The following is a 13,554-nucleotide window of genomic DNA, read 5'->3' on the forward strand; positions in this document are numbered from 1 at the left end:
TTTCTTGAGAGTTACGAAATACCTTCTCAAACGTACTCCACTGTTCATCAACCGTCCTACACTTTAATCTATTTTCCCAGTTCACTTTAGCCAACTCTGCCCTCATATCTTTGTAGTCTCCTTTATTTAAGCTTAGTACGCTGGTTTGAGATCCAACTTTCTCACCCTCCATCTGAACTTGAAATTCAACCATGCTATGGTCACTTGTTCCAAAGAGATCCTTTACTGGGAGATTGTTTATTAATCCTTTCTCATTACACAGGACCAGATCTAAGATAGCCTGCTCCCTGGTTGGTTCCATTACAAACTGCTCAAGGAACCCATCCCTTACGCACTCTATGAACTCTTCCTCAAGGCTACCCTGACCAATTTGATTTCTCCAATCAATATAGAGGTTAAAATCACCCATGATTATTGCTGTTCCCTTTTTACAAGCCCCCACTATTTCTTGGTTTATACACCGACCAACAGAGTTGCTACTGTTAGGGGGCCTATAGACTATGCCCCCCAGTGACTTTTTCCCTTTATTATTCCTTATCTCCACCCAAATTGATTCAACATTTTGATCCTCTGAGCCAATATCGCTTCTCACTAACGCACTGATCTCATCCTTTATTAACAGTGCTACCCCTCCTCCTTTTCCTTTCTGTCTGTCCTTCCGAATTGGCAAGTACCCCTGAATGTTTAGTTCCCAGTTTTGGTCACCTTGTAACCACGTCTCTGTTACGGCTATCAGATCATACCCATTTGTAACTATTTGTGCCGACAGCTCATCTAATTTATTACGAATGCTGCATGCATTCAGATAAAGAGCTTTTAAATGTTTTTCTTACCATTTTCTCCTGCTATGGCCCCAGTTTCTGATACACTCTTATGTTTATAGATTCTGTCCCTTCCTGTCACACTCTAGTTTTTGTTTCCCCCATTGCTATCCTGCTTTATTGCCTTCACCTTATTCTTTGAACTTTTACGTTTCTGCTCACCTGAACCCTCCCCCCCGCTAATTAGTTTAAAGCTCTCTCTGCATCCCTAGTTATTCGGTTCGCCAGGATCCTAGCCCCAGCACGTTCCAAGTGGAGTCCGTCCCGACGGAACAGCTCCCTCTTAGCCCAATACTGGTGCCAGTGCCCCAGGAACCAAAACCCATTTCTCCCACACCAGTCTTTGATCCACAAGTTTAGCTCTCTGATCTTATTTAACCTGTGTAAATTTGCTCGTGGCTCGGGTAGTAATCCAGGGATTATTACCTTTGTTGTTCTGCTTTTTAATTTGGCCCCTAGCTGCTCATAATCCCTTAGCAGAACCTTCTTGTCTGTCCTATCTGTATCATTGGTATCCACGTGGACCACGACAACTGGATCTAGCCCCTCCCACTCCAAGTTCCTCTCCAGCCCTGAGGAGATGTCCTTAACCCTGACACCGGGCAGGCAACACAGCCTTCGGGACTCACGCTCACAGCTGCAGAGAACTGCATCTATCCCCCGAATGATACTGTCCTCTACTACTACAATGTTTCTTTTTACTTCCCCCGCTTGAATGGTCTCCTGTACCACGGTGCTGTGGTCAGTTTGCTCATCCTCCCTGCAGTCCTTGCTCTCGTCCACATACAGCGTAAGAGCCTCGAACCTGTTGGACAAGGGCAAGGGCCGAGGCTCCTCCATCACTATCTCCCGGATCCCCATACCTTCCTCACTCGTAGTCACACCCTCCTGTCCTTCACCGCTAGCCAAATTTGAGTTAGTTAACCTAAGGGGTGTGACTACCCCATGGAACACAGTGTCCAGGTAACTGTCCCCCTCCCTGATGTGTCGCAGTGTCTGCAGCTCGGATTCCAGCTCATCGATGCGGAACCGAAGTTCCTCAAGCTGCAGACACTTACCGCAGACGTGGCCACCGTGGATCTCAATGGGGTCCACCAGCTCCCACATGTTGCAGCACTGACACATCACCCATCCTGCCATCTTAATGCAGTTAATAATTAATTAAGTTTTATTTTTAGTCCCATCAATGCCACAGAATTCTACCCCTTAGTAAAACACACACTACTACTATTTATTAAACAGTTGATTCAATAATTAAGCAAAAAAAGCAAGAAAGGAGAGAGAATTCACCAACCAATCACTTTTCTACTTTCCTGTGACGTCTAATGTAGTCGCCCAGTTCTACTTCGTCGCAGTCACCAACCTGCTCGCAGTGCTCCCTGGAGTATCTAGCCGCCGCCACTGCCTTTAAGCTGCCTGTGGGGGGGTGGGGGAGTGGGGAGATGCTTACCTGAGGTCACAGTGATCTGATCTGGACCATCACCACTATCATCTGTAGCATCTTTCTTATCTCGTGCACAGCAAAGTACTCAACACAAAGCTCTGGAGGATGGCAGTGTTAAAGGGATGCACAGGGTCAATATTCTCTTTGGAGAATTAAAGTTAACTTAAAGTGTGAACCAGAAGCATCATAAATTTAGGCCCAGGTCGTGCAAGAAGATAGGGTGAAATCTAGATCGGAATGGATGGCTGCTGTTGTGTTGAGCAGACCTTCTGGGGTGAAATTCCGGATTGCCCGCTGCTGTGATTATCCAATAGTCTCAGGCAGTGGGTGAGGTTCCTGAGAGCCAATGCACACACTCACAAAATGACCCTTTCTGTGTTAAACACAAAAGCAAGTATTTATTTTTGAGGACTTTGCTTTGATTGATGGGACATTGAAATTGTGATCAATACAAAAGTTTTGATTGCAAATCTGTTCTGCACATAGATAGGCCATACCACTCGCCCACACCTAATCGCAGCAACCAAAACATGTATTAAGTGATTTATGTACCAGCTTTTACAATACTATGTAAATACACAATAGTACTTCTTCACACCTCCCTGCTCCCTGCTCCAACAAAAAGAGGAATCACTTTGTTTTGAGTGACAATGCTATCAGAAGACTCCACCACTCTGAGGCAACGCCCCATTTGAGGGCAGGGGTGTCCTGTGCTTGGCACGGAATTCCTGATGGCGTCGAAATTGGGATTACTGCCCCCAAGAGGAATTGGAGCACAATGTCGGGCGCTCCACTTCCTCTCGGGGGTGAGACCTGGGAATTTTCCAGCACTAAGCAGGTTGCCGTGTGGCTCTGGTGGGAGAACAGGGCCCTCCCCTTCTATTAAAAGGGAAGGAATGCTGTGAGCTCTGCAATGAGGGCCACCATTTCATCACTGGGGAGCAGAGAACCATGGCTACAGCCCGGCAGAGAAACGGAGTGCAGGGCTGCAACATCGCAGCACAGATCCCGCAAATTCGTCAATGCAAGGCCGCGACCGGTAAATCGGCCATTGCAAGAAAATGGCGACCCGCGATGCTGACGTGGACATTGCCTGCGGCAGTCTCATGGGCACTACCGAAGTTCCGCTCCGGGGCGAAAATGCCGCTGCAGCCCGGGCACTACCGACAGGAGCGGGGCACTGCCGGTTTGCGCCTCTGCCCACTCCAGCGGAATTTAGCGGGAGGCAGTAGCGACCCCATGCCCCGGGCGAGAAATAGTTTGCGCCCTGTTAGCGCCCCGGAGAGGCTAATGGGAGGAGCAAACGATGCGAATTTCTCCTCCGAAGTCTTTGAACTCTTCAACAGCTTGTTTCCAGAGTGGTTGCATTTACACAGCAGGTGTGACTATACAGAGCAAGTGTAAGTAATTAACTTAAAGACTTAATTTGCACATGTTGAACAATCGGCTCATTTGACATTATTACAGATTGGCTACTCTGGACTGAGATTGAAGTTTTCCCTGATCCTGAGGTGGAGCTCTCTGTTGTCAAATAATGCTCCACCTAGTGGCCAATCTGATAACTGGTAAAGTTATGCATTGTTAAACCAGAATGCATGTCAGACCTGGGTTTATACTCATGGCCCTCTCTCTTCAATGAAAACCGTGAATAAATGAGCAATCAAGTTCTGCTTTATTGCCGTTGGACACAAAATTCAAGCCCATTAGGAAACGAGGAAGGTCCATCAGACAAATGGGGAATCCCTCTGCTAGCAGTCACATACTCTCTAGAAGGGCAACTGGGCTGACGTCACTGGAGTCAGGACAGCGCATTGGAACAGCGCCCAAGCCCAGCTGGGAGGGCGGGGGGCTGAGATCCGGGCCCAGCAGGGGGGCTGAGATCTGGGCCCAGCGGGGGTGGAGGGGGCGGGGGGCTGAGATCTGGTCCCAGTAGGTGCGGAGGTCGAGCCTAGCAAGGGGCGGTGGTTGAGCCCAGCGAGGGGCGGAGGTTGAGCCCAGCGAGGGGCGGAGGTTGAGCCCATCGAGGGGCGGAGGTTGAGCCCAGCGAGGGGCGGAGGTTGAGCCCAGCGAGGGGCAGCGTTGGATTCCAATGAGGGGCGGAGGTTGAGCCCATCGAGGGGCGGAGGTTGAGCCCAGCGAGGGGCGGAGGTTGAGCCCAGCGAGGGGCAGCGTTGGATTCCAATGAGGGGCGGAGGTTGAGCCCAGCGAGGGGCGGAGGTTGAGCCCAGCGAGGGGCGGAGGTTGAGCCCAGCGAGGGGCGGAGGTTGAGCCCAGCGAGGGGCAGCTTTCAAGCCCAGCGACGGGCGGCGCAGCATTTAATATCGGCAGGGCCGTGGCCCAGGGGAAGCACAACAAAGCTTGGTCAATCCTCGCCACTGGACCAAGACCTAGCTCTGTCGAGCCCGTGTGGTGGCTGGTGTGCAACGGTCACCACACGTTAAAAAAATCCACGCACAGGCATCTTCCACCCTTTAAGATGTAACTCATTGTAACACCTGTGAGCCCATCTTTTTTTGGTGTGAAGAGCATCATCCTCATCACGAGGGTCTGCCTATACTATACTACTATACTTTCGTTATGTTTAGGTGAATTTTAGGGACCAATTTATTAAAACTATAGGAAAATCATCTCAATATTTAGAAATTGAATTATGAAATTTGGGACATTACCATAGACTTGAAATGGCTTACGAACTCAGATTTATATATTAGGCAATTTAAAGCATTTATCTCGCACCTAAAATGATTTCTTAAGTTACCACTTCCTTAATAATGAATTCGGTAACGGGGCAATTAGCAAATATTAATACGATTAGACAGAATCAACATGGTTTTAAGAAAGGGAAATCATGTTTAACACATTTATTAGAGTTTTTTGAGGATGTAACTAGCAGGGTAGATAAAGGGGAACCAGTGGATGTAATATATTTGGATTTCCAAAAGGCATTCGATAAGGTGCCGCATAAAAGGTTGCTACGCAATATAAGGGCTCATGAGGTTGGGGTCTTCATGGGGGTCTTCAAAGTCCGCTCATTTTCTGAGGCACTCAGGCACTGTTAAGCACATTTTAAATGTTTTTTCATATAAAAACTATTTAATTTACTAAGAAACTGACCAGTGTACCCCAGTGAAGTTGTTAAATTGTTCAGTATAGTTTTTAGGTGATTTTCAGTGATTTTAAATGAGGTTACTCAAATGCTTATAAACCCATTTTCAGCTGCATTACTAAAACTGCACCAAGTTACCACTCTCAAATATATCAAGGATACTTGTTGATGAAAAGAAAAAATAACGGTAACGTTGCCGAACGCATTGGTTCGGGGAAGATTTTACCTTTGTGATTATGCAAATGAATGTTAGCGGAAGCTAACCAGCACAATTTCAAATGCGTTTTGTGCACAATTTTCCGATTGTGCCCAAAGTGGAAACTCTATCCCTATGTGTTTAGGCCTGTGGAGTGGGGCTTGTACCCATAACCTTCAAACTCAGAGGCAAGAGTGTTACCACTGAGCCAAGGCTGACATTTTGACTTTCAAAAAATATCAGACTATAGCCCAAGAAATGCATGAGAAAGTTGTATTTTTTTAGGTTGGTTAACTTTCATGCTTTACAAAAGAGATGATAACACTGGGAAGTGGAACACAATCCCATTTGGGACAGCTGGTGTCTGATATGGTATAGCCAGATGCCCAGAACAGAGTTCCCTTTAATCTTTCCCAGCAACATGCCTTAACACCCCTAATGCACCAGTCTGCCATTTTCCATCTCTCACAACAGCCACCATCGTGACCTCTCTGGGAGAGATTACCAGTCTAGGAGCATTTTCACAATGTACGATAAAATTTCTACCCAAAACGTCAAACTGCCTTTTCTCTGTCAAATGCTGATGGACCTGCTGTGTATTTCCAGCATTTTCTATGTTTATTCCATTTAAGAATTTTACAGTAAGCAAATAGGAAACTTTCATACTGTCAATCATACTGGATTCAAATTCAAATCCCAGAGGTGAAAAGGACAGAGTTTTAACCTCGGCACTACCCACGGGGCGGATTAACCACAGGCGGATTAACCATGGGACGGATTAACCATGGGACGGATTAACCTCAGGGCGGATTAACCATGGGACGGATTAACCATGGAGTGGATTAACCACGGGGTGGATTAACTACGGGGCGGATTAACCATGGGGTGGATTAACCACGGGGCGGATTAACCATGGGACGGATTAACCATGGAGTGGATTAACCACGGGACGGATTAATCACGCGGCGGATGGGGCTGCAGCCCCAGGCCCACCAAAGAACATAGGCCCACCAAATACCTGTAGCAAAAAAAATATAAGGCCTCCCAAATAGGCTGAATAGAATAGACAAAAGAGTGAAAAAATAAAACCGAGGAACTTGTTTATACCTATATACAGGAGTCCCTACATACACTAATGTATCTATATACAGAACAGAGTATGTATTAGCCTGTTTTATTTCACATGTTATTGAAAGAAATTTGTATATATGTATAGGAATCTAGTATTGCAATGTTACCCGAACCAGAATATATACACACTTGATACAGAATATATGCTTTCATTGGTGAATATACTGGCCTATATTTTGATACTCCGGATCAGAATCATATATGTAATGTAATGAACATGAACAAACATAACTAGAGGCCCATTTGGATCAGTTTGCCCCAGGCCCATCAGGCCCTTAATCCGCCCCTGACTACCCAGTCCCAAGTGGGAACTCCGCGTTTTGTCGTAAGAGTGAGACGTAAGGTTTCTTTCTAGAGTTGGATATGGACAAAACAAAGACCATCTTGGCGAATCTTTTGCAGATGGCCCTAGGATACCAGAGAACACCAGATGCATCTCTCCACTACACCACCCGCTCACCTCAACACTGTGGGGAATTGAGTTTGGGTCTCTTCCTGCCCAGTCAGCCCTGCAAAGAAAATAGGTGTGTTATTCCAGTAGGCTGTGAGGGAATTACCCTCCCTGCTCTCCCCCCACTCTCTCGGTCACATATACGCACACACACATATATTTCTATCTATATACACACTAAAATTACTGGGGAAAATGAAACATACCCTTTGAGTATAACACAGGGATGTGACACCCCCCCCCCACTGAATAGGCAGGGATCAGCTGACCTTCCACCAATCACTGCTCCCCTTGTTCCCCCTTCCCTAAGGACTAGCATGTAATTGAAAACATAAAGGAAGAATAAAAAGAAACGAGTCTGATCCACCTTTTAGCTGTAACTCCAACCCCAGATCTCAGCTCTTGTTTACCATCTGCCATGTCCGCTGGATAAGTGCAATGTTCTGTTGGGGACGATTTCCACTATGGCCATGCTTTCACTACACAAAGCAGAAAGAGGAAATCTCCCGTGATGTACATTGGAAAGGACCAGCCCAGCCCTATTGGTCAATATTCCAAGAAATTGAAATATTGGAAATCGCAGCAACAGTTGAGTCACTTCAGCTCCTGCACTCTGTTTGGCTCACATCACCTCACCGTATTGCACAGCTTTCTGCCACTAGAAGGAGCTCGAGTAGTTCCACAGCTCATTGAAAACATCTAGTGGATGACGTCAGGCACTGCAACAGCACAACACTGAACATCAAGTTCTGGACCAGTGCAGCCACAATAATTGTTCCTCCTCAGCTCCAAGTATGTCATCCTACACACGCTTCAGCCTCCATACATCTTCACTGTACGGAAATCATCTTCTCTCTCATTTTGCCCCACACTTTCCCAGATTGCCCAAACTGTGGAACTTCTCATCACCATCAGTCCTGCAATCTACACATTAGGTGTCACCTAACCATTACTTCTTCTCTCCTGTTCAATCTTGGCCCCTGGTTTCTCAATTTAAAATAAAATTCCCATCACCACAAACCGTAGTTAAAGTCTCTTGTACGCCATCATTCTGCTTCACTTTTTCACACAGATCCTTGACAGAGGCAGTTTGTAAATTACCCGCTCTCGGTGCAGTGAGCGCACGTCTTTTCCAGATTGTGTTCCCTTCAAACTATCTGACATCAGGATGTGTCAACCTTGCCTCCAGCTTAATGCAGGCAAGACTGAAGGCATGCTTTTGGGCTCTGATCAGCTCCTATGTGACTCTGGCCTGAGCAGCAACAAAGTTACCAAATGCCACCTCAGACTAAGTCTGCTGGTGTGGAACTTGGGCATCCTTCTTTATCCTGAGCTGACATCGCTTGCCCGTATCCAGCTCATCATTGAGACCGACCATATCCACCTCTGTGACATCTCCTGCCCCTAACTCTCCCCCATGACCACTGAAGGTTTAATGGATTTAACGGCAAATCATTGTGCTACCCAGTGGTAGATCCAGCTGTCTGTGTTTGTGTTCTCAATTTCAAAAGGTGGGAGATACCTTGTCCCCACAGGGCAAAGCGATTGGACTTTGTTACTTCAAACCTCAATTTTTCTAATATTCTCCTAATTGGCCTCCCAAACTAACTCATTGGGAATGCCACTGCCTAAGTCCTTACTCTCATAGCCCTGCATTTAGTGCTTTGAAAGTTTCACTGATATTCCAGTGGATTAATTTCAACCTCCTTCTCCTCACCTGGCAATGCCTCCACCTTACCCCACCCAACCTCACTGATCATGTTCAGTACATTCCTTTTTATACCAATTGCTTGGCTGACGGTTCAAATCCTTGTCCCCTTCTCTTCACTCCACATCAGCCATTGTGTTTCAGTCACCATGCGCCCACTCTTTGCCATCCGTCCCAACATGTCTTTCTTCTCTCTTTACTTCCAAAATCTACTAAAGGCCACCAGAAAAACTCTGCAATCATCTTGTGGCTTCACACCTTTATCTCTATTTTACCTATTTGTTTCCCTCCCCCTCAGTGTCCATTTTATCTCCAATAAGTAAAGTGCTCCAGGACATCTTTCTCACACTTTTTATTAATGTAAGTTGTTTTATTTGCCAATGCATTGGTTTGATCCATCCAGCTACCACTGGTCTGGGTTAACATTTACTGTTCTTAATTCGATGACTCATTACTAATCTCAAGCTCTGCTTCAGTGTGTGGATGTTAATACTTACAGTTCATTTTTCTCAAAAGGAATTGAATTCTATTCTGAGATTCTAACGGGCACCAGTCTGTGAATTAGGTTTCACTGAAGCACCCGAGTGGAGTGAGCCTTGGCTCAGTGGCAGTATTCCCGCCTCACAGTCGGAAGGTTATGGGTTCTAGCCCCACTCCAGACAGCGTTGGCGAGTGGAAACGAGTGTCCTAGTCTCTGAATACTGGGCTGGCATCCAGCGGGATACTTACGTCTGATGGGAGTGGAGTCACAATGCCCCATCACCCCACCCCCGATCTCATCGTATCTAGCCAGTCGGGAAGTATCTTTGTAACTGAAACAATCCAGAGCACGATCAGCAAGATATGAAAACAGTGGAAGAGATGGGTTGTATCATGTGCCACGAGGCACAGAAGAGAAAGAGGACCTGCCTGAGTGTTGGTAGTTCTGTCGCAATGGATTTACCTGCCCAGTGCTGAACCAGCTGTCTTGTTTAGAATCATAGAATGGTTATAGCACAGCAGAAGGCCATTTGGCCCGTTGAGCCCGTGCCGACTCTCAGCTACTCCCACTCCCCTACCCTATCCCCATAGCCCTGCAAATCTTTTTCCTTCAGATACTAATCCAACTCCCTTTTGAAAGATAAAATTGAGTCTGCCTCCACCACCCTTTCAGGCAGTGCATTTCAGATCCTAACCACTCGCTATGTAAAAACGTTTTGTGTTATGTCGCCTTTGCTTCTTTTGCCAATCACCTGAAGTTTGTGCTCCAATTTCAAACAGTGGGAGATCCCTTGTCCCCACAGGACAAATCTCTTGGACTTTGCTATGTGACTGCTGTGGAATTTGCAGCAAACATTAACTCTGTCTACAAGATCCTCCCGGTTACATATTCCCAGAGGAGCAGTGGGATCTCCATTGTCACAGTGCTCCCGGCAGGCATGCTGCTTGTACCGTCACCTTATGGTGCTCTCAGCAAATTTGTTCAGGCAGTTTCAATTTGACACTTCACAGAATGAGATTGTGAAAGGATGGAAAAGTTTAGAGAAGCTTTTACAGTTAGAGGTACTTTTACATTTGAGTAAGCAACGAGTTAGTAAACCTGTCCTTGCCCAAGTTCGATCACCTAATAGAGGTCTTTAAAATTATGAAAGGTTTTGGTAGAGTGGATACAGAGAGAATCTTTCCACTTGTGGGGAAGAACAGAACTTGAGGCCACCAATATAAGCTAGAAATCCAATGGGGAATTCAGAAGAAAATTATTTACCCAGTTACTGGTGAGAATTTGGAACTCAGGGAATGGTTGTAGCGAATAGTATCGATGCATTATAGGGGAGGTTAGACAAGCATATGAGGGAGAAGGGAATAGAGGGTAATGCAGATAGATTTAGATGAGGAAAGACGGGAGGAGGCTCGAGTGGAGCATAAACGGCGGCCTGTTTCTGTACCGTATGTCCTATGTAACCCTATGTAACCTGTCTGTGCTACATTATCTGATCTTAGCTGCGATGACAGTAGGAGCACTGCAGTTGGCCAGAGCAGTGAGCACCCTGGCGGTTAGGGGTCAGATCAGCAGGTTGCTTCCTGCCAAAACGTGTGATTACATCGCCCGCCCGATGGCACCAGCGAGCAGCTCGAACCATTTTCACGGTTGGTCCTCATTGGAATTTGTTCAGTGAGCTGCAGGCACGCCACAAGCTGTGACAGGCTTGTGGGAGGAATCCAGTGATTCCTCCGTGGAGCCGAGCCACAGTTAAACCTTAATTAACTACTAGGGGTATAGCGGGAGAGGGGGGACCACTGAAAAGCCGGAGCAGGTGGGAATTCCTTTTTGTGGGGCATTCCTGCTCCTTCTGGCCCCACAGTTATCAGTGACACCAAGGTTATTGTAAAGTCCTTACACAATACCCCAAATCCACACGAGGCACATTCTATGGACAAGGTCACTCCATGACCTGAACCTTTATTCACAGGACCAAGAAGTCATGACCCTGCGTGGGACCGCCCTTTAAATACCTGGATGACCAAGTAAGGAGTGTCTCCCACAAGTTCATCCCCTGTGGTCAAGGTATGCATTTCTTACGTATATACAGTATTGCAGTGTTGTTACATAAAGGTTACATACATGACATCACCTCCCCCTCAACATCTTATTGGGATCATAGGTTATGTCTCTCGGGTTGGTCTGCGCTCTCTCGTGGAGCGCCGCAGTTGGGGCTCTGGTTGTTGAGCCTTGGTATGCGTGTCTGTCACCTGTGGTGATTCCGGCCTGTCCGGACTGACCGCAGGGACTGTGAATGCTGCTGAATGTTCTTGTTGCTCGTTCACTGACGGTGGTGTGAATACCATCTCATGATCTTCCTCAGGTTCCTCAGTGTCCATGCTGAACCTTTTTTTTTACTTGGTCCAGATGCTTGCGGCGTATCTGCCCATTGTTAAGTTTAACCACTATGACCCTATTCCCCTCTTTGTCTATTACAGTACCCTCAAGCCATTTGGGCCCCAAAGCGTGATTGAGAACAAATACGGGGTCATCAATTTCTATACATCTCCCCCTTGAATTTCGGTCATGGTACTCGTTTTGGGTCTGGCGCTTGTCCTCAACAATGTCGGACAGGACTGGATGAATGAGGGACAGCCGAGTTTTGAGTGTTCATTTCATGAGTAGCTCCGCGGTCGGGACCCCTATGAGTGAGTGCGGTCGGGACCTATAGGCCAGCAGGAGGCGCGATAGGCGGCATTGAAGGGAGGGTCCTTGAATCTGGAGCATGCCTTGTTTTATGATTTGGACCGCAGGTTCCGCCTGGCCATTGGAGGCCGGCTTGAACGGTGCCGTGCTGACATGATTAATGCCATTACCCGACATGAACTCCCGGAATTCGTAGCTTGTGAAACACGGGCCGTTATCGCTAACAAGATGTCCTGCAAGCCGTGGGTCGCAAAGACCGCGCGCAGACTCTCCACAGTGGTGGATGTCGTGCACGAATTCAAAATGATGCACTCGATCCATTTCGAGTACGCATCAACCACAATGAGAAACATTTTTCCCATGAACAGGCCCGCGTAGTCTACGTGAATACGTGACCGTGGCCTGGTGGGCCAGGGCCACGGGCTGAGTGGGGCCTCCCTGGGGGCATTACCTAGCTGGGCACACGTCGTGCACCTGCGAACACAGTGTTCCAGGTCTGAATTGACAGCCATGACCATCTCTGCGCTTTGCTCCGCTGTCCCCCCTCAGTGTGGCCAGTGGAAGCCTGCTGAGCGCGTCAGTGCAATTTTCGGTGCCGGATGGTGTAGTCATACGCAGCGAGCGTGAGAGCCCATCGTTGTATGCGAGCTAACACATTAGCATTGACAGCCTTGCTGTCTGACAGCAGCGATGTTAACGGCTTGTGGTCCATTTCTAATTCGAACCTCCCGCCAAAAAGGTACTGATGCATCTTTTTCACCCCATAGACACACGCGAGTGCCTCCTTCTCAACCATCCCATATCCCCGTTCAGCTTGAGAGAGCGACCTGGAGGCATAAGCCACAGGTTGTAGTTGGCCCTCAGCGTTACCCTGCTGCAACACGCATCCAAACCCGTAGGACGATGCATCACACGTCAGAACCAATTTCTTACGGGGGTCATACAGGGTCAACAACTTATTTGAACAAAGTAGGTTCTGTGCCTGATTGAAAGTCCATTCCTGACAGTCCCCCCAAAACCAATCGCAACTCTTACGCAGGAGCACGTGTAGTGGCTTCAATAATGTGCTTAAGTTTGGCAGAAAGTTCCCGAAATAGTTCAAGAGTCCCAGAAATGAACGCAACTCCGATGTTTTGCCGGGCCTGGGCGCTCGTCGAATCGCCTCTGTTTGGATTCGGTGGGCAGAATCCCATCTGCAGCAACCCTCCTTGCCCAGGAACTCAACCTCAGGAGCCAAAAACACACATTTAGACTTCTTGAGTCGCAGGCCTACCCGGTCCAGTCAGCGTAGCACCTCCTCCAGGTTGTGGAGGTGTTCCTCGGTGTCACGACCGGTGATGAGGATGTCGTCCTGAAATATGATTGTTCCGGGAATGGATTTGAGCAGGCTTTCCATGTTTCTTTGAAAAATCGCGGCCATTGATTGAATGCCAAACGGACACCTGTTGTAAACAAACAGTCCCTTTTGCGTGGTGATGGTCGTCAGTAGTTTAGATTCATCGGCCAGTTCTTGGGTCATGTAGGCTGAAGT

Source organism: Pristiophorus japonicus, chromosome 14 (genome assembly GCF_044704955.1).
Source record: "Pristiophorus japonicus isolate sPriJap1 chromosome 14, sPriJap1.hap1, whole genome shotgun sequence".
NCBI classification, from domain to species: Eukaryota; Metazoa; Chordata; class Chondrichthyes; family Pristiophoridae; genus Pristiophorus; species Pristiophorus japonicus.